This window comes from Pinus tabuliformis, chromosome 7 (genome assembly GCF_031772625.1).
Source record: "Pinus tabuliformis cultivar Carrire ecotype Pingquan chromosome 7, CPIR1, whole genome shotgun sequence".
Lineage (NCBI taxonomy): Eukaryota > Viridiplantae > Streptophyta > Pinopsida > Pinales > Pinaceae > Pinus > Pinus tabuliformis.
The window spans coordinates 250,350,040-250,370,413 of record NC_142293.1 but is presented as its reverse complement, the minus strand read 5'-3'; the positions used below and the strand labels follow the sequence as shown (position 1 = coordinate 250,370,413).

At 35.5% G+C, this 20,374-nt stretch overlaps 1 pseudogene; it reads right to left on the bottom strand.

Annotated features, from left to right (window-relative positions):
• Positions 1-20,374, bottom strand: part of LOC149246782 (geranylgeranyl pyrophosphate synthase 7, chloroplastic-like) — a 74,579-nt pseudogene that overhangs the window by 12,465 nt on the left and 41,740 nt on the right.

The window sequence follows — 20,374 nt, the reverse complement described above, 5'->3', positions numbered from 1 at the left end:
TCTTCTCCTAGAGATTTATTTCTGAAAGTGATCAAAAGCTAGAATTGACAATAGTTTTCAAATGTTTTTGTAATGTCTTTTTATCCTTGATGTCTACTATCTCTTCCTTTCCTTTTTCCTTTATCCTTCATTTTCCTTCATTTTCTCTCTAATTACCTTGAATGCATATTCTTGTCTCTTCATTTTCCTTTTCTCCTATTTTCCTTTATTCCTTATATTAAATTTATGTTTATTGCCTTTTTCCTTTGCTAATGCCAATGCCAATTTCCATAGCCAATAATTAACCACAAGTGATACCAACTATAATTTTTGTTCCCTCCATTCATATTGGAATATGTGTCCCATAACCTTGGTATTTTTTTTTCCTTTAATGTCCTTTATTACATGAAACTTTAACTAGAGGTTGTTACAGTAGTCTAGGAGGGGGCTGAAAAATAGGTGTCAGTACCGCAAAAAAAGTTGATGGAAAGTGTTCTCTTATTCCTACATAAATAACTCAGCTCACAAACCTCCTTTTAATTTAAATCTCTCTCTCCCAAAAAAAAAAAAAAAACTAAACTAAGACTTTCTATGCTCGGCATGAACCCCTGCATTGTTATGTTCATTAATCCATTGTGGTGTAACAGTAGGAGGTTGTTGATAACACTAGAGAAATGGGATTTGTTAATGATATGTGTGTGAATGGTGGAGAAAACATTCAGATGAGTTGAGTTTAAAGACAAAGTTAAACACTACAAGGAACTATGTTGAGTGGTTTCCTTCGGGTTGAGAAACAATCAAATAGTTCAACTTAAAGTTATGATTTTCTGTAGCTTGAATCAATGATCTAATATGTTTTTCTTGTGATATTAAGTGACTTGCAACTGCAGATTTCACCTCATGAACAAAACTATTGATAGGAGTATGTTTTAAAATTGTTGAGAATTTCCTTATGATGAATCTCATGAAAATTCATGTGCTTATGATGAAGGAAAATCATGGAACTTCAAACACGAGCATATGAGGATGATTGTAGGACAAATAGAACCAGCTTAAATATATCAAAGCCAATGGCGCGCTAGTGATGATGAATCTAGGAAAAGGGTGAGGTTATCAAGTTGGATTGTGTGCAGTAAAAGCACCAAAAACTACAAAGGATCCATTGAAATATGGTTGAGCTAATGAATTGATGCTCATTGCGTTCCTAAGAAAGAAACTGTGTACGAAAAATGTAATTGTAAACTAAGTTGTATTTATAAATATCATTATGATTTATGGTTGGGTCAAACATGTTTGTATTTGTGTTCAGGAAATAGAACACTAAGGAGGGTGCTCCTCCAAGGGGTTGGGGTTTGTGACAACCCCTTTGGGATAATCCCCTATTGTAGCCATTTTTTCTAATTAAAATGGCTAAGAATTGGGACACGAATTTTAGAGCTTGGGGAGGGAGATTTCTTGGGAAAATGTAGGAAGTTGGTCATTAATTATATTCATGGAGATTGACTTGTATGCCTTCAATGGATTGACTACATCATTAATTTCAACTAGAGAAGAGAGGACAAGAACCATACTTACCTCAGACAAATTCACAAGGAAAAAGGGACAAGGAAACTAAGACCAAGTTGAGCTAGCAGAAAGGAGGGAGTCTGAGGACATCTGAAATGGCGTCATGCGAGGATCTGACATGATAGCACCCACAGGACCACATGCAATTGGAACATAACCACCAGTCATAGATAAGGAGAGGGGCCTAGGCAAAGGCACAACGACAGAACCAATGGTAGTGCAACAATGGTAGTGGAAGTTGTGAAGAAACTTCTGAATGATGGGGAAGGAATTGATTCATTCATTCACAAAGGGAATTCATTGATGAATGGGAATGGATTCAATCATGGAGGGGGGAAATTCCTCACGATAGGAGGAATAAGAAAAGATAATATGCAGAGAGAGTTTGAGAGGATGGAGTTCACTCTAGTGATATCCCAGTTGAGGAAGCCTAGCCTTGGCTTTTTGAATGAAATTCATAAAGTAGTGGCTTACCTAAGGATTGGTTAACCCACTAGAAGTGGCTTTCCTTAGGACTAATGGACCCACTCGGAAGCTGTGGATTGGTAAACCTACTTGTCAGGAGAGAAACACCCATCTACTTGGGGGGTTAATGAACCAATGGGTATAGCCATGGGGCTGATAACACTCGTGATTTCCATAATTGATGAACTACTTGGAGAAGTGTTTTTATGCTCCTAAAGTAGCTTATCCAACTAATGAATCTTCCGATGTTAAAATGAAACTCTTCTCTTGAAATCGAGTTGTGACTCACTATGCCTATAAATAACCTTGTGTTGATGATGACTAAGTTAAAATCCTTTTGGTATAATAGTAGAGAGTTGTTGAGAACACCTAAAGAAAACATGTTCCCTATATTTGACTTCCTGATTAGTTGGTGGGTAGAGGTGGATTGACCTATGGAGACCTTGTTTCAATTGGTAGCATTGATTTTATTCCCTTGAGCACTCTTCCTCAAGCTTTGAAATCTGGCTCAAGGGTGATTGGATGCAAGAAAGGTTGCAGTACAAGCCAATCTAACATTGGGCGGAGAGTTAGAGTCCTAATCTCAGTTGTCAGGTCCTTCATTATAAGATAAGTGCATATTTTCTCTATGTGCAACTGAATTTTATATGTATACTTATTGTGCTATTTAAATGCCATTTTGAATGTGAATAATCTTAATTTTATGTTTGAATAGGAAATGTTGATTTCCTGTGTAATTTCTAAGGAATGGTTTAAATTCTTGTGTTTATTTTGAATATCAGATTGGCTTAATTGCTCAAGTATATAGGATGTGTGAATCTATGTGATAATATGAGCTTGAAATCAATCTAATTGGCCTAAGCATAAGAGATGGGTAGTCTATTGGTTATTGAATTCTTGTATCTTAATAATTTTAAATAATAGGCCCTTATGTGCATCGTTAATCTCAGGAGGGATAGCATTATATTTGCATGCTTATTCGTGTGTGTATGTGTGAATGTTAAGCACATTAAGGATAGGTCAAGTGCTGAGACTCCCCGATGAAGCCCCTTCAACTAGGAAGGTGGCGCAAGCTCAGGAAGAACATCCTTATTGACTAAGTGTCATAGGATAAGTATAGCTATGTGTGTGTATGTGTGTTAATTATAAAAGCTCAGAGGGGACAAGAACCATGGTTGTGTTCCAGGAAGGAGTTGCATAGAGGCATAACACTAGGTTTTGGAGGGAGACCCTCTATAAATAATGGTGTAAACCAAATAGATCCCATCATATATAACAAGTCTAGTGAGTGAAAAATAACTAAGTGTCAATTTTCCTTCCATTATGAAACAATAATATTCCTATTAGTGTCATGTTTTCGAAGGGGTGAAATGTTGATGACAGACCCCCCCTCATTCTATTGATTTGTTCCAAATGATTATCCATCATTTATCTGGGGGCGAGGAACCCACCCACCCACCCACCTGACGTCATGAGGGGAAGGGGGGTCCTCATTTGATCTCAACTATCAGTTTCCTCGGCATATGAGGGTCATTGATCAATTAAGGGGGAGCTTGAAGTTTTATTATATATATATATATATATATATATATATATATATATGATAGGATGGACACATGGATATGATGATGTCATCAGGACATTGGAGTGATGTCACCTTGGTGGTTTCAGAAGGAGGGCTACGAGAAAAAGCCGAGGGGGGGAATGTTCTAATATAGGTCGGCATGACAGGGGAATGATGTCACCCTAGCGGTTTGAATAAGGGGATAGGGATAAACGGTAGAGGTATTCACATCCTATGGAATAGAAATATCCTAGAAATTAACAAAGACAGGTTCTATCCCAGGGGATTTAGAAGGAGACATGAGCGAGACAGGAACGCCTAAGATGGAGTAATTCTTAGCAATGATGGAAGAGGTTTTCTATCTGAGGGAATTTAGATGGTGATGTCAATGAGCAAGAATCCCTCATTTAATTTGGGTTGTTGATCCTTATGATGGATGCACTTCGTTGATCATCCAAGAGGGTTACATCACGATCTTTGTGGGAAAGGGTCAAGATTGAATGGTGTGCCACAATGGCGTCACTATGAAACAGAGCTAGAAGAGGGATTACATGGTAGTGAGATGGGATGCCATGTGGGCACCATGTGGGGACCACACAAGCTCCATGTGGTAGGACATTGTGATGTGGCAAAAGCTCATTGGCAAAGCCTATAAATGGCCATATCTCTCAATTCGAAAGTTGGATTGAGGTAAAATTTTATATTTTCATAAAGCTCTCAACGAGCCAGACACAATGGTCATGTTTATTTTGGGTTTGGAAGAGTTTAAAAAATTATGAAATTTTTAGACCCTATTTCCATTACAGGGCTATGGAGGTTGGGTCAATGATAATAATGCCACTTTCTACCTTTAGTATGGGCTATGGGTGGATGGAGGTATGTTGCAATTTTGCATACTCTTCATATCATATTTTTTAACAGATTTTAGGTTCTAATTTAGAATCCCATCAATATCCCATTACATTTCTAAATCACATGCTATGGAGGGCATGTCATACTCTAAAATCAATTACTCAACTAATGGGTGAAACTTCCATGTCATAGGGAACTAGTTTTCAATTTTTTGGTACTCTAGGCTCATGTTACTATTATTAATAAGAATAAGGCTCAACTAGTAGACAAATATGATGGTATAGGACATATGTGATAATAGATTCATGATGGGGTTGTTCAATAACACCATCCTTCTTCATAAAAATTGCATAGGTGACATAGTATACATTGTATTTTAAGGGGGGGTTTCTTCCCATCGGGATTTCCCTCTTTACCTGACTCTCCTCATATTGTGTCTTAAATAACTTGTTGCATGAGTACCTAAAATGGTTGCAAATTTATAGGATTCATTGAATTTTTTACATAGTTGTTATACATGAGTACCTAACATGACTAAAAATTTCCAAGAAGTGTTGACTAGTATAACCCCCAGTTAGGCTTTAAGGGGTTGTTGGTGTACACTACACTTAATAGTTCATCAAAATCACATCAACACATACACTATGGCCATCATTGGACTCTTTTTTGTACATTATTAGGGGCACATAGAACCACTTTTCATTCACTACTGGACATTCCCTATCATTTGGCACATTATCTATTTTTAGGGTTTTCTATATTTAGTGGTTTTATTTTTAGCAAGGGGTGCAACCTAGGATGACATGTTGTACTAACTAAACATTGGTTTGAGGATTAAATGGATAATTCCACTCCATTAATGTACATTCCCTCATGCATAGGCCTCCCTATTGTGATTGTGCAATTCCTCCCTAATATTTAGAAATTAGTCACCATTTTTCTCTCTCCTCCTCTTGTTAGTTGACTTTTAGTCCTATTTTGGAGTTTATCCTAGTTTAATTGGTAAATGTTTTGCATGTGAGAGTTATTGATCAGTTCTAATTGATTTCTAAATCCACTTGCTTCCAATTCACTCCATTATAGGATATTTTGCTAATTTTGGGTCTCCCAAACTAATTTGGACTCACTTGCCAACTAAGGAAAATGATTTTTAGTAAACTAAGTGCATGTTGTTGAGATCCCAATCTAATTTGAATTTCTTATTCATCCTAGAGTGTCTGTATATTGTATCCATAATATAAAATCATATTTTATGAGTAATTTGAATTGTCTCCTTGGTTCATTAGTCAATATCTCAGTACTTTTATTCTCTCTTCTTTCTTGTTTTGCAAGTAGCTAATCTAGTATATTCACACACTTAGATCCTATTATTGTTCTTAAAATAAAATAGCTAAGTGGATGCGTTGAACCTCAAAAATAGAAATGGATTCTACAAAGATAATTTTTCACTTGTTTAGGAAGAGAATAAGGATAATGCTAAGGCTAATGGATAAGGCTATGCTAGTGCATTATGATGCCATGTCACTACTATACCACCGCCTTGTCAATGCTACATGTCATATTATATGGTAGAACCTACTAAAATTAGACATGTTATAAATAGGCCACCTACGGGTAATGTATATGCTAATAATAAGCATGCTAAGAATAGACATTTTAATTGGTTGGAGGTAAAGGAAAGATGGCCAGGGTTATCGTGAGTGTTCCGTATCAGTCTTCCACCACATGGTTCTTATTTACTCCTACCATGCATGATGGTTCAAATGTTCGTGAATGGCATCTCGCTCATGTGCCAAGTCTAGATCTGTTTAGGCACACGGTGATCCTTGATAAGGTGTCTATCCCTTTCCCTCTATATTTTGTAGGTGAGGTGTCATTCAGATTGGAAGGTAAGACTTTTATTATAGTAGAGTATTGTTTGTTTAGAACTGATCCATTTAAGCAAATGGAACTAGAGATCCTCAATTCTATGAGTGAATTGATGTGTCGAAATGGAGGATTAATTGTAGAGTTGTGTTGCCTTTTCTTTTATTTGACAGTTTAGTGTTTCCCTTCTATAGATCGGGTGGTATATGTGGAATGGCATTCAGTTACGAATTAATTTTTTTTCCCCTACATATTTTCTCAAGTCCAATCCCCTCATATCCTTACTTCTGCGTAGATTTGGCTGCATATTTATGTGAATATCGAATATGGAATCTAGATCTAGGATCATAGATATATTTCCAAGTTTTTATTAAAACCCCAGGTGGAAAATCAACCTTATTTTGGGTTAATGCCTCTGAACGCATTAAAACATTGAAGCAGAATATCCAAAATATTCTGGGTATTTCGATGATCTTATAAAGCCTGATCTGTGGAGGAAAATCAATGCAAGATGACTTGAGGTTACACTATTATAACATTATTCCTTCATCCATCATAATCTTAAATTTGAGACTTTAGGAAGGCTCATCTTGACCTAGCAATCCAAAGGGTGCAGTGTCATATCGGGATGCAGTGAAAAACAAGGGAGTATCTATATCCCATCTTGATCAGGTGAAAATTTCTAATTCATTCTAGACAGTTGGGAAGAAGCCCGCATCATCTGGGCAAGGCCAGAACCTACCGGGCCCCTACATTGTTGATCAAATGGATCATGCTCTAGCAATGGAAATAAATATACTAGAGGTAAAGGATCTATTTGACATCATCCAATCACGAGTTATTGTGTGAAGGTTTAATGGCTTCTGACCCAAATAAGAGGACCTTCAGTAGTGGATATTCTATAATTGGATGCCAATCTACGACATTCATCTCTGTTATAAAGGATTTTTTATCATCCAATTTGACACCCATAAGGACTTGGACTATGCTCTAAATGAAGGTCTATGGTTTTGGGAGAGTGCGGGTCTATTTATTAACCCTTGGTTTCCATGATTTGATGTTAACACTTTGGTGGTTTCTAAAATTCCAATATGGGTAAGAATGTATAATATTCCTCTCCTTTTCTCGCACCACCAGGTGTTAGAGGGAATTAGATATACGCTGGGAAAATACATCAAGACAGATATAGAGAGAGTTGATAAAGGTATTTATACCTTTGCCTAAATCTGTGTAGAGGTGGATCTTAGCAAGGGAATACCTGATAGCATCCACTTGCTCCCTAATAGTTTTCATTGGACCCAGCCTCTAGACTTTGAGAACATGACATTTAGGTATCACATTTACCTTCAGACTCGTCATTTACAAAATACATGTCTGCAAGTAAAGAAGTTTCCAAATAGAGAAAAAGAAACAACCCAAAAAGTAAAAGGGATGGCAAGTTCCAGATCCACATATTTCAGAAGAAGAGAATGAAGAATTTGTGGTGAATGAGATGAGTGAGGAGGTACATGTTCAACAAGGCACACCAAAAACCAGTAAGGAAGAGGAAGTTGGAGCAACGATCCATAGACAGAAAACTTTTGAAAAATCAGGGAATGGAGTGCAACAACTAATGGACGCACCCCCTCATTTAGATATGGGTGGAATGAAATGAACCCATGCCTCAGAGAGCTCCGGTTCAGAAAAAGAAGTCTCTTTGAATGAAAATAAAATCAATTGGCAATTGTCAGTGCCACTCCTTCACAAGGAGTTTGGCGAAAACTTGAAAAGAAGAAAGGTAGAAAGGGTTAGGCAAATAGATTCTATTTTTCTAGATATACACTTTTAGTTAGTTCCTGAACATCTATTTTGGTCAGCTATAGTATGTCACATAGTCATTTCTAATATTCCTTCGGGCATCTACAACATGTAATTTTGATTTTTATTAGTGGAAATAATGATTTTTCCTTGGGGAAAAACAATAGGCATACTAAAAATTGACAAACTAACAATAGAAATGTTATAAATAGACATCCTAATAATAAAAAATTTTATCAAGACATGCTATAAGTAGCAATCCTCCTAAATATTGGAAATATGTAGGAAAATGTGCACGTACACTAACAAATCCAATATAAAAAAATTTGGTCGAATATGGCACAATAATACTAGAGTTGTGCACATGGAAACCTTTAAAATTGAGAAGCCTTGTTGAATGACCTCATTCCAAACAAAGGAATTCCTTTTGAGTAGCAATTTTAAGGGAGAAATAATTTTTCCATAATTTTTCACAACTTCTTGTAGTTGTTTGTAAGTCTTAAGAATCCATGCAAGTTGTCCAAGATTTTTTTTCCCTCCTAGCTTATAATTTGACCCAAGTATTCAACCTTTGAAGCCCCCAAAAACAAATTTGAGAATTCTATGAATAGCTAGTGATCCTATTGGAGTTGGAATGCTTAATCAACATGATCTATGTGGTTTTCCCATGTTTAATTAATATCAAAATAACATAAATGAGTACTAGCACAGAATTGCATAGGAATGGGTAAACATCTTGTTCATGAAGCCTTGTAAGGTTGATACAGCATTACAAATGAAAAAATGCATTAGTAAAGTCTCATGATGACTTTCATATGTAGGTAAATTTTTGTTTGGGATGTCCACCTCTTTCATCTTGATCTGGTGGTAGCTAATTTTAAAGAAAAACATGGCTTTATGAAATTCTTCCAAGACGCCACCAATAGTTGGGACATAAAATTGTCCTTGACAGTCAACTTATTGACAACCTAGAAATTAGAACACGTGCAAATTACCTTCGTTATTTAATATCATGACCGTTGATGATGAGTACATGTTAGTACCAAGTTATATGACTCATACCTCCAATAATTCTTGAATTATCTTTTCAATCTCAGTTTTTTGTGCAAAAGGATGCCAATAAACAAAGACACACATTGGGTGGTTGACTACTTGGAATGATGGGAATACCATGGTAACGTTTGCCACATGAAGGTGGTAAACCTTGCATCATATCAAACACTTGTTGATTCTTAAAGAGAACCAATGAAAAATCAAGGTGAGTCTCTTGTGGTGTGTTGTTGACTACATATATTGAATTAAACTATGGAATAATATTTGGCTATCCTTTCTTCGACAACTTCTCTATACAATGAGAGGTGGAAATTTTAGGGGGACTAGATGTAACTCCCTTGAGGATATGTTTATGCCCTTATTGCATGAATCCCATGTATAATTCTTCAAACTTCATAGCGACTGGTCCCAAAGTGAATAACCATTCTACCATAAAAACTATATCACAATCACCCATTTCAATATAAAAAAATGTTTTTTTTTTTGTAATTTTGCATTTCCATAGCAACCCCGCATTTCATCATACCACCCTTGGCGATCATAATTTAAAAATTAGTTATGGGATGTAAATGAAAATGGGTGTCTTCTGCCACTCTCCTGTGGATAAAATTATGAGTGTTGCGACTCTAAATCAACATAACTTTACAGTGCTTCATGTAGCCAACCAATTTTAAGGTTTAAGGTGCTGAAAAACTTGACAGGTCATGGAGAGAAGTTTGGGGTAGGCCTTATGAGGATCTTTTGAAGGGACTTCATCTTCTATTAGTGGGGCATTTGTTAAATCTTTAGTAGCTTGGGAGGTACTCCAAGCCCTACGGTTTGAGGTTTGGAGGTTGGAGCACCACAAGAGTCACTTGGGGGCTTAGAACCCAAGCTTGGGGTTTTGCACCCATTGATATTTGGGCCAAAACCATGAGGAATTTTGGACATGTGATGGATGGACATTATAGCGTACAACAAGGAGAATCCAACACTTTGAGAATCGTTGAATTCTGAGATGTCCTTGATGACAAATGAATTTTTGAATTTGATAATGAATTTTTAGGTGTTCGAGTCATGTAGGCTTGAAGTGAAATTAGCCAAAAGTCATGTCCCTTCACTAATTCGAGTAGCCCTTATAAAGTGTATAAATATAAGGTGAGAGAACTCATTTTACGTATCCAAATGTGCAACAATTCATAGACTTCTCAACAAGACAGTCGAGCTCAAGAAGAGATGTCGAGATTGAAGAAAGGAGAGTGTTTCGGGTCTGTACTTTCCTATTTCAGGGGTCAAGGTTGAACAGGAGAAGGTTGTAGGCCTTAAGGGTTATTTTGGGAGGATGTGCATGAGTTTGAGGGATGGTTTCATCACTGTGTGTAGGGTCACAACCCTATTCCTCCTTGTAGACAAGGTCACAGGATTGTAGGAATGTTTTGTGAGGGTCATAAGCCTTGAACGGCCATCACAAGAGGCCTAAAGGGGCAGCAAGTGAGTAGGACTATGGGAAGGGATAGGTTGCAGTATTTGGAGGTCTGCTGGAGTGATTTGGTGGGATACAAAAATAGTTGATTGGGTGCCCTAACCAAAAGAGTAAATGCAACAGCATGTACATCCAAGCATTAAGACAATGTTTGGTGAAGATTGGATTGTTTTCTAGGTGGATCAGTCCTAGTGTGGACAGAAGTTGGAGAAGCCTGTGGAATCGATTTGGAGGGATTATCTTGATGGTTGAAATCCCTTCTTAGGATCAGATTTGGCAGTTTAGTATTGTGCATCATTGGAGTGGTGGAGGGAAGAATGTTGATGCCCAAAGTAGCCCTTGCCTAGCAGTCATAATGAGAGCTTGATAGTTGAAGGTTGGGTGAATATTGGAGCCTAATGTTTAGTTCTTTGATGGATGAAAGAATCTACTAGATTGGAATATTGGAGCTCATGGGTTGGCCAACCTAGAAGAGCAGATTGGATCAGCTCGTGTTCATTGTAGCAGAAGCGACTTGTAGCAGTGATAGGTGGTGGCCCTCCTAAAGACTTTATGTGTTGTCGTTTGATGGACTAAGGGGAGACTGTAGCGAGATTGTCATTATATCTTGTATTCCCTAGATTGTTGTATTATTCAAATTGGTTTAATATAACGAAGATTGGGTTGTACATATTTGTACAATATTTTGTAAAAGGTTGTCTATACTTGTGCATTTATGATTTACTTTTTTATATTGTTCTGTTGTGTAAAGTAGTTCTGTTGAGATTCTTGGTTTGGTAGCGCCAGAGATTCTAAGATTCTATCCTACACCCAAGATCGTGGAAATTTAACAACATTGTGTTCCAAATATGGTTCAAATAGGACTTCCATTTGAGTAGTCATGTGGAGATACATCCATTTGTAATATTTTTTTGTTAACATATATTCCCTTTGAAATAACATTCATCACAATTATAACAAAGATGAAGGTATTAACATGATCAGTTATTACTTCTATATGTGGATCCATTATGAGTTGGAGGAATTGGGGGTAGTCACTATGAGGGAGGTAAGGAAAGTGATGAATAAAGGTATCTTGGTTTGTGCATTGATCAGTGTCTTATCTTCTTTAGCTTTATCACAAGCTTCCATCCATGACATTGCATCATAAAATGTACTTTAATTGTTTTGTTGTAACCATTCATGAAACATTCTTTAAAATATAAATTATATTGACACTATGTATGGATTTCCAATTCGTGATTCCATAACTCTGCATGTTTGCATAATTTTTCTAGGCATTCCAAATGGATGGTTCATGTTCAAAATAAGAATAAAGTACTTACACAAACTATGTCCAAGAAATATATCTTTTATAATCCTTCCTATCCCATTTCCACCATTACCGACATTCAAAATTTAAATAAAACATGCCCATGTTTAGTTTGTGTATATCATCAATAATTTCATGGATAGAGAAATAATGTTCTGATTGTGTAACCCACCTTGAGGGATCCAACCCATCAAATTTGTTGATGTCAACCATTAGAAAATAGTGCCATGAATTGTGATTTTAAAATTATGGGCAATGATTATCCTAAAACATGTGTGTAACTTGCACTTCAGTGATATAAAAATCCTCCTCAATTGGATCAATATTTGGATATGATATATGGATATTCCATTGGTCACCTAATAATTTTAAGGCTTCTCCTTGTTTTATCATTTTACAGTCATAACTTAAATTATAGACTCAATATTAGCCACTTTTTCTTCTAGTTGTTAGCGCTTAACAAGCTAAGTATGTCATTGGATTTGAGTTAGTGGAGTCTAATGTTGATTCTCTAAGTTAACCATGCTATGAATTTCAAACATGGTACCACCAAATATTTTTTGGAAGTGTTTTTCTCCACTTATCTCATCATGATTAGTATCTTGTAAGGAGTCCTTTCATATATACCCCAAATCATTGTATTGTCAAGTCCACTCAAAATGGGTCACATAAAAGGTATACCCATGCAATCAAAAGGATGCAAATAATATTTTGAGATATGTATCTTGCAATGGTGTTGGTGGGACCCATAATATTTATTTTCTTCGTACTACTCCTATGGAGTATTACTCTATCTAATAATTGTTATGGCGAAAAAATATTGAAATTCCTTTCAGATGCTAATATGTAGGAATTTTGTTGGTTGATTGTAGAAGCTAGGGTTTGTAGGGTCCTATAGAAAAAGCACTGCCAAATTATATACCTCTTTCATATACTTGTGAGGTCCAATTGTAGTAATAAACCTAATATCTTAGAGTACTAACAAAGGAGGCTCAAATTTTCCCTTAGCCGTAAGAGCCAACTATCCAAGTATTAAACAATGATCTCCACGAGTACTATTCTTGGTGTACTATAGTAACAAGATGACTTATCAGTTGATCTAATGTTGGTTTTAAGTACACCTTGGGGACATATGATATACCCAAAGGTACATGGAAGTGAGATTCCATATATATAGGCATTATCTAATGTACTACTTGGAAGTTACCAACAAGGGTTAGTATTGTGATTCCACTTGTTTTCCTACATGTATTCTTCCTTAAATTTCCTTGAAAGAAAGTATATTATTTCCCAATCATAATTTAACACATTGTATAAAAAATACTATATTATTTAGAAATGTTGAAACATGTCTCTAGCCTAAAAATATCTACTAAAGTTCAAACATGTGCAATGAGTTGGCTTAGGAAGGAGCTATGATACTACGTGTAGTTATTCTCAACCTTTGAATTGAAACACAACCAAGTAAAAAAATATAATTGAAAATTAACCAAAAATAAGAGATAATAAGGTGAAATTTGTAAAGATAACCTCACATATTGATGATGAAAAGAAGAATACAATGTTGACCTCTAATTGAGAAAAGCACTAAATGCATAGCACAAGACAAATATTCCATAATCTCATATATCTATATATAACTTTTCCATAGAAAACCCTAACCACTTGTGATCCCTTCATAATAGGATACTAACTGCCTAATAGGCCTTATAAAGCGAACCATTTTACATTAAATAACTATCCACTATTATATAATGGACCTTATTCAAATAGGATGATCACATACAACAATTAACTAACTCCTAGATAGCCTAAGGTATGGAGGTTAAGACAAGACCTTTAGAATCAGATCATTGGTTTGTAACATGTGGCTAAATGTAGCATCGACAAAAAATGAGTGTTAACCAATTCTTCCAATAAGGAAAATAAAGGAAAATGATGAAGATGTGATAATTTCACGCTGTAGGAATGAATTACCAATGACTGTGGTTGTTAGGTCCCTATAATACTAGTGTAGCCCCCATATTGTTATTGTTAAGCTCTTACTTTATTATTGTTATGTAAGCCCTAATTATATTTTGACACTTTAGACTCCTCTATATACCAAGGAGGCCTTGTCATCTGAATCATCCAAGAATTTTTCATTAATGTGATGTAAAGGGAGGTTACCCCCTCAATGTGGCTTATTATCTAGTCGTTGATCTATATTTTCTTATGTTTTTGTGCTATTTTGATTTGGATACATAACCTTTGGTATTAGAGGTAAAAATAGATCATGATAGTCTTAAATAGTACTACTTGGAACAAAGAGAATCTTTAGAGGAGAAGAAAAAATGTCTCATGAAGATGTCGGGTTATGACTTTGAAATCATCTACAAAAACAGGAAGCTAAATGTTGTTGCAGATGCACTCTCAAGAAGGGATGATGAAGTGGAAGAATTGTTTTGTGCCATTTCTATTATCCAACCTAATTGGATAATTGAAGTACGAGATGAATGGAAGAATGATGAAGTAGTGTGGACACTCACTCAAGAGTTTTAGCAAGATTACAGTGCCTATGATACATTTATCTGGAAAAATGATTGACTATGGTACAAATATCGTTTATATCTATGTAAGAACTCCCAACTCAAACAAAAGTTTCTTTTAGAATTCCTCACCTCTCCTATAAGAGGCACTCAAGATTTTTAAAAACTTACCACAATGTCACGAAGGAATTTTTTGGGATGGCCTTAAATCTGATATTCATAAGTTTGTGGTAGAATGTTTAGTTTTCCAACAAAATAAAGATGATACAATTACAAAACTGAGTCTTTTACAACCATTATCCATTCCAAGTCAGTGTTAGGAGGTCCTAATGGATTTTATCACAGGTTTACCCAAGTTCGAAGGAAAGAGTGTCATCATGGTGGTAGTTGATAGACTTATCAAGTGTGCACACTTTTGTGCACTATCTCATCCTTTCAAAGCCAGTACAGTTGCTACTGTTTTTTTATAAATAGTTCAAAAGATGCAAGGAAACCCAAAGATTATTATAGGTGATAGAGATCCCATTTTTATTGGAAATTTTTGGACAGAATTATTTTATTATCTTGGTACTCAGTTAGCTCATATCTCATCTTATCATCCTCAATATGATGGGAAAATTGAGATAGTGAATAAATGTTTGGAAGCGTATCTTCATTTCTTTGTATCTAAAAAGCAAACACAATGGGTCAAGTGGTTACCACTAGCAGAATGGTGGTATAACACTTCCTTCCATACCACAATAAAAATAACCCCATTTATGGTACTTTATGGATATCATCCATCATCTTTAAGAGACAATTCTAAGGTCCAATCAGTGGAATATCACATCAAGCATCAACAACAAGTTCTCCAACTCTTAAAGGATAACCTGACTCTTGCACATACTTGAATGAAACAATAATAAAATCAGCATCATAGTGGAAGATGTTTTAATGTGGGTTATTGGGTATTTTTATGTCTACAATCATACAAACAAATGTGCCTCAAGCAAGCTAAGAAGGATAATAAATTATCACCCAAGTACTATGGCCATTGCAAGGTGTTCAAAACATTAGTACTATGGCATACAAATTGGAGTTGCCTACATCTTTGTGAGTACACCCAGTTTTCCATGTTTCATGCTTAAAGAACATTATAGGTGACAAGCTCCCAGTTCAAACTATATTTCCAAAACTTAATGAGGAAAGAAAATCATATTAGAGACTGAAGCAATCATGGAAACAAGAATATGGCAGTTACAGAATCGATCAATTTTAGAGTATCTCATTAGGTGGAAAAACTTATTTGTTGAAGATTCCACATGGAAGGATGATTATTTCAAACAGAAGCATCCAGAACTACTCAAGCATTGAGGACAACACTTTTTTGAAGTAGAAGGGCATGTTAGGTCCCTATAATACTAGTGTAGCCCCCATATTGTTATTATTGTGCCTCATAGAAGCCCACTATTTATTTTTGAGCCCTTAATTTATTATTGTTGACCCTGTAGACTCTTATATATACCAAGGAGGTCTTGTCATTTGAATCATCCAAAAATTGTCCATTTAATAATGTGATGTAATGGGAGGTTTCGCCCTTGAAGTGGATTATTATATAGTCGTTGATCTATATTTTCTTATGTTTTTATGCTATTTTGATCTATATACATAACATTGGTGATGTAGTGACTTGAAATAATTAAATGGAATGGTTGTATCGACATTCCACACAATGTTGAGGCCACAATACATATACTAACAATAAGGTAAACTAGAAAATGGAATTCAATGCCAACCAATAACTCAATTAAATGTAAAATCAATATGTGGGTGCAGCCATCCCTAATCATATCCATGATTCATTGTGGGTAATTTTTGGGATGAGGAAATAAATCAATGGTTATCAAGTCCAACAAGCATTAACCCAACCATTGATAGAGAAATCATAATCATTGTGCTTATAAATTGGTTTTGTTGTAGCTATTGTTCAATATATACCTATTAGGAAAATAAGAAATTATCAAAGGAAACAACAATACATTTAGCCATATGATACTAACCATCAGTCTAACCCAAACTCCATATTATAACCAAGCAACAAATAGAACAAGCACAAAATAGAGTGTTAAACCACACACAACATTTAAACACCATTAACACATTTTTTCACTTATAAACCCAAATGGAAAAACTAACATTCGATGGGGACTTTGATTAAGCTTGGAAAATGGATACAAAGGGTGAGTTTTATATAGCTTATGTGTTTTTCTACTTACTAACAAAATTATAGATTACTTTGGCTTAGGGACAACTTCTCCCATCAAGCAAGTTTTTTCTCCCAAGCCCTTGATTTGTGTTTTATTTTTCTATGTGTTTCATAGTCCCTAGAGATTGGTGACTATTGCATCCACAAAATATTTTTACCAAGCATATCTACCCTGAAAGGATCACTTCCTACCATCTCAACGATAAGACCTGACTCCAAGACTGTCAAGGGAATTGAACCCATTACCTCTCAATAGCAGAGAAGCTTTAATGATGAGGACTCAACCAACTGAGTTAACCCTCAAGGCTACTCCCAAGCCCTTGATGCTTCTAAAGACAACATTTTTCTTCATTTCCTCTCTAGCTCTCCTCCTCTCATCTTCATTGCCCTCTAATTCGATAGGTTTCATTTATAATAGAGATAGTCAAATTTCCAAGTATCTATATTAATTGTTCATCTTCTCATGGCTTTAGTTATGGACAATTAATTCAAACTTTGCTAATATTTAATTACAATTTTTAAAATGAGAGAAATATTTGAGTTCTATTTCAAATGAAATCTTCCCATTTAAAGGCTTTCATTCCCTGTAAGGATTAACTCAATTATCTAGTTTCTTCTTAATTGCAATTGTGTGCTTGCATCCTCTACTATTGCAAATCAAGGCTATTTGACTGGTTATGATGGAATCTTAAACAACTCTACCAAGTCATCTATTTGTGGCAATCTATGATTGTGTCTAGAGTTGCATTCTATAGCTTAGTATGAGGGGGATGTATGATTTCTTATGTGCTCAACGTAGAATTGACACATGTCCTTTAAATTAATATTATTAAAAATAGTAATATTTTAGTATAAAAAAATATAAATGTATTAATATTTTTTATTAAAAAAGGCTAATAATTTATAATATCAAAATAGAAGCATTTTAGTTAACAAATCTAAAAATAGTAGTTTATAATTGATTTTTTAAATAAAAATAATAAATACAAATAAAAAGATTGATTAATTTCTTTTTATACTTAAAAAAAGGAATAAAAAAGTTTCCATATATAAATTAAGAATAATATTTTATATTATATTTATCAATAATATTTTATATTATATATATCAATAATATTTTTTATTATATTTACTAGCTAGTATGAGCTTAGATCGATTTAAATCTGAATCTATCATGGGCCTAGAGTATCGTACAAACCTTCTTTTTGGAGTGTAGAACTTGAGATAGGGATTTGATACATCCTGGAGCATGATAGGTTCGAGGTTACATGGATCTAAGTGGATATATCTCCAAATAATGGTACTTCCACTACAAGATGGAAGATCCCAAATAGGAACTACTTTTGGCATTAACTTATTGACGACTTCATTAGTGAAGATGATATATTCTACCATTTTTATGTGTTTATCATCTCTAAAACATAATATCACATTAAAAAGTCATATATTTGATTTATATATTTAACTATAATTTATAGAAATTTTTAATATTCAAAATATCAGTTTATGCAATGTAGAAGATTTTGTAGAAAATCTGTGATAGGTTAACCCGATAATGCAATATAAATCAAAGAAGAATACTATAACCTACTTCTACTATCAATTTATGGAAGCTTAAAGATCGAGCTGAACAATATAACCAGAAGAAGAAGAATCAATGGCACAATACATGAAAATACTTTGGGGAAAGTCTCAGATAAAAAACCTCACACTATTGTATTTTCATACATGGTGGAAATACATAGGAATTATACAAATCCTTAGCTCTCACAACTAGCCAGCTCTCAGTACAATCCTCACAGATGCTCACAGGAAATCTTGTCTTCTATCCAACCTTCCTCTCTGCCCTCCAAGCTCCTATTTCCTTGTGTTGTTCCTTGTGGATGATTAGCCTATTACCAAGTGGAAAAACAAGCCTTCAAAACTGTGCAATCCTCAAGGATGAATCCTTGACTGCATGCATGAGTTTTCTCCATGAGAAAACACATGAAACTGATAGTACATTGTCCTTGAACATTAATCTCAACTGGTTCTTTCTCAGAATAGGCATGCATGAGTTTCTGATGAGGGAATCTTCAGTTAACTGGAGTAGCACTAGTTGAGTGCATTAATGCATCAATTGACTGTTAACTCACTATTAGTTCCTCAAACAGTTTGGAACTAATTTAACTGGACTTAACTCAGTAAATTGAGTTAACTAATTACAACTCAAATATAACTCAATCTTATCTCCTTAATTTAAGGGATAACTCTTACATGACTTCAGAAAGACTTCTAACTTGAATTTCTCCAACTAATTAATTTACAATTAATTAATTAATTATTTCCAGGTAGGTGTTAAGACTAAATTCGATTTTAATTCACAATTTAATTCAAGGACAAATTAAATTGGAATATTCTTGCTGCCATATTTCAACACTCCCTCTCAACAAGAAAGGGATTATCTGCCACCCAAATCCTGTCTCTATGGAACTCAAATTTACACTTTGACAATGCCTTTGTCAAAATGTCAGCATCTTGCTCCTCTATTGAAATATACTGCAGCAACATGATCCTCCTCGCTACACAGTCTCTGAAATGATGATACCGGATGTCGATGTGCTTGGACCTATCATGAAATACTAGATTCTCAGAGAGTTTCATACAACTCTGATTATCACAATAGATCATAGTTGGATCCATCCTCTTATCAAACAAACCAACTAGGATTTTCTGCATCCAGATGGCCTCACATGCTGGTTGACTTGCAGCCATGTATTATGCCTCTGCCAAGCTGAGTGCAACTGACCTCCTTTTCCTTTTGTACCAAGAAACTATCATTGACCCAAGGTTGAAAATCCCTCCTGATGTGCTCTTCTGATCTGATGGATTCCCTACGCAATATGCATCAGTGAAGCCCTATAGCTTCACTCCCTTTGTCTATCTGTACCATAGTCCATACTAAGATGTGCCTCTGAGGTATCTCAATACATGCTTTGTCGCCTTCCAAAACATCTTGGTAGGTTGAACCATCGCTTGACTCAGTTGGTTCACCGCATAGCACAAATCTAGTCATGTGTTCATTAAGTACATCAGTGAACCCACAAGCTGCCTGTACATAGTAGCCTCTACCACTTCTCTTGAAGTAGCAACCTCCTTCCTCTAGTTACCTGCTAGAGGAGTCTGCATGGGCTTGCACTTCTCCATGTGGAATCTCCTGAGTATCTCGTTGGCATACTTTCCCTGAGACACAAACAACTCCCCATCCTTCTGCCACACTTCCATGCCAAGGAAGTAATGCATGAGACCCATGTCTTTCATCTCGAATTCTCTTGCAAGGTCCTCCTTGCAAGACACGATCAACTGATCATCACCAGTCAATATGAGATCATCAACATAAAGTACGATGATCAACATCTTACCTTTCACCACGATGTGGTACAGGTTCGCATCCGCTTCACTCTTTGTGAAGCCCAACCTAGTGAAGTAGTTGTCTATCCTAGTGTACCAAGCACAAGGTGCTTGCTTCAACCCATACAATGCTCTCTTGAGTCAGCACACATGTGACTCACGATCGAAGGTCTCAAAACCTTCTGGCTGCTCTATGTACACCTCTTCCTCAAGATGGCCATTGAGGAATGTAGTCTTCACATCCATCTGATGGATATTCCAACCCATATATGCTAATAGTGCCAACATAGATTTG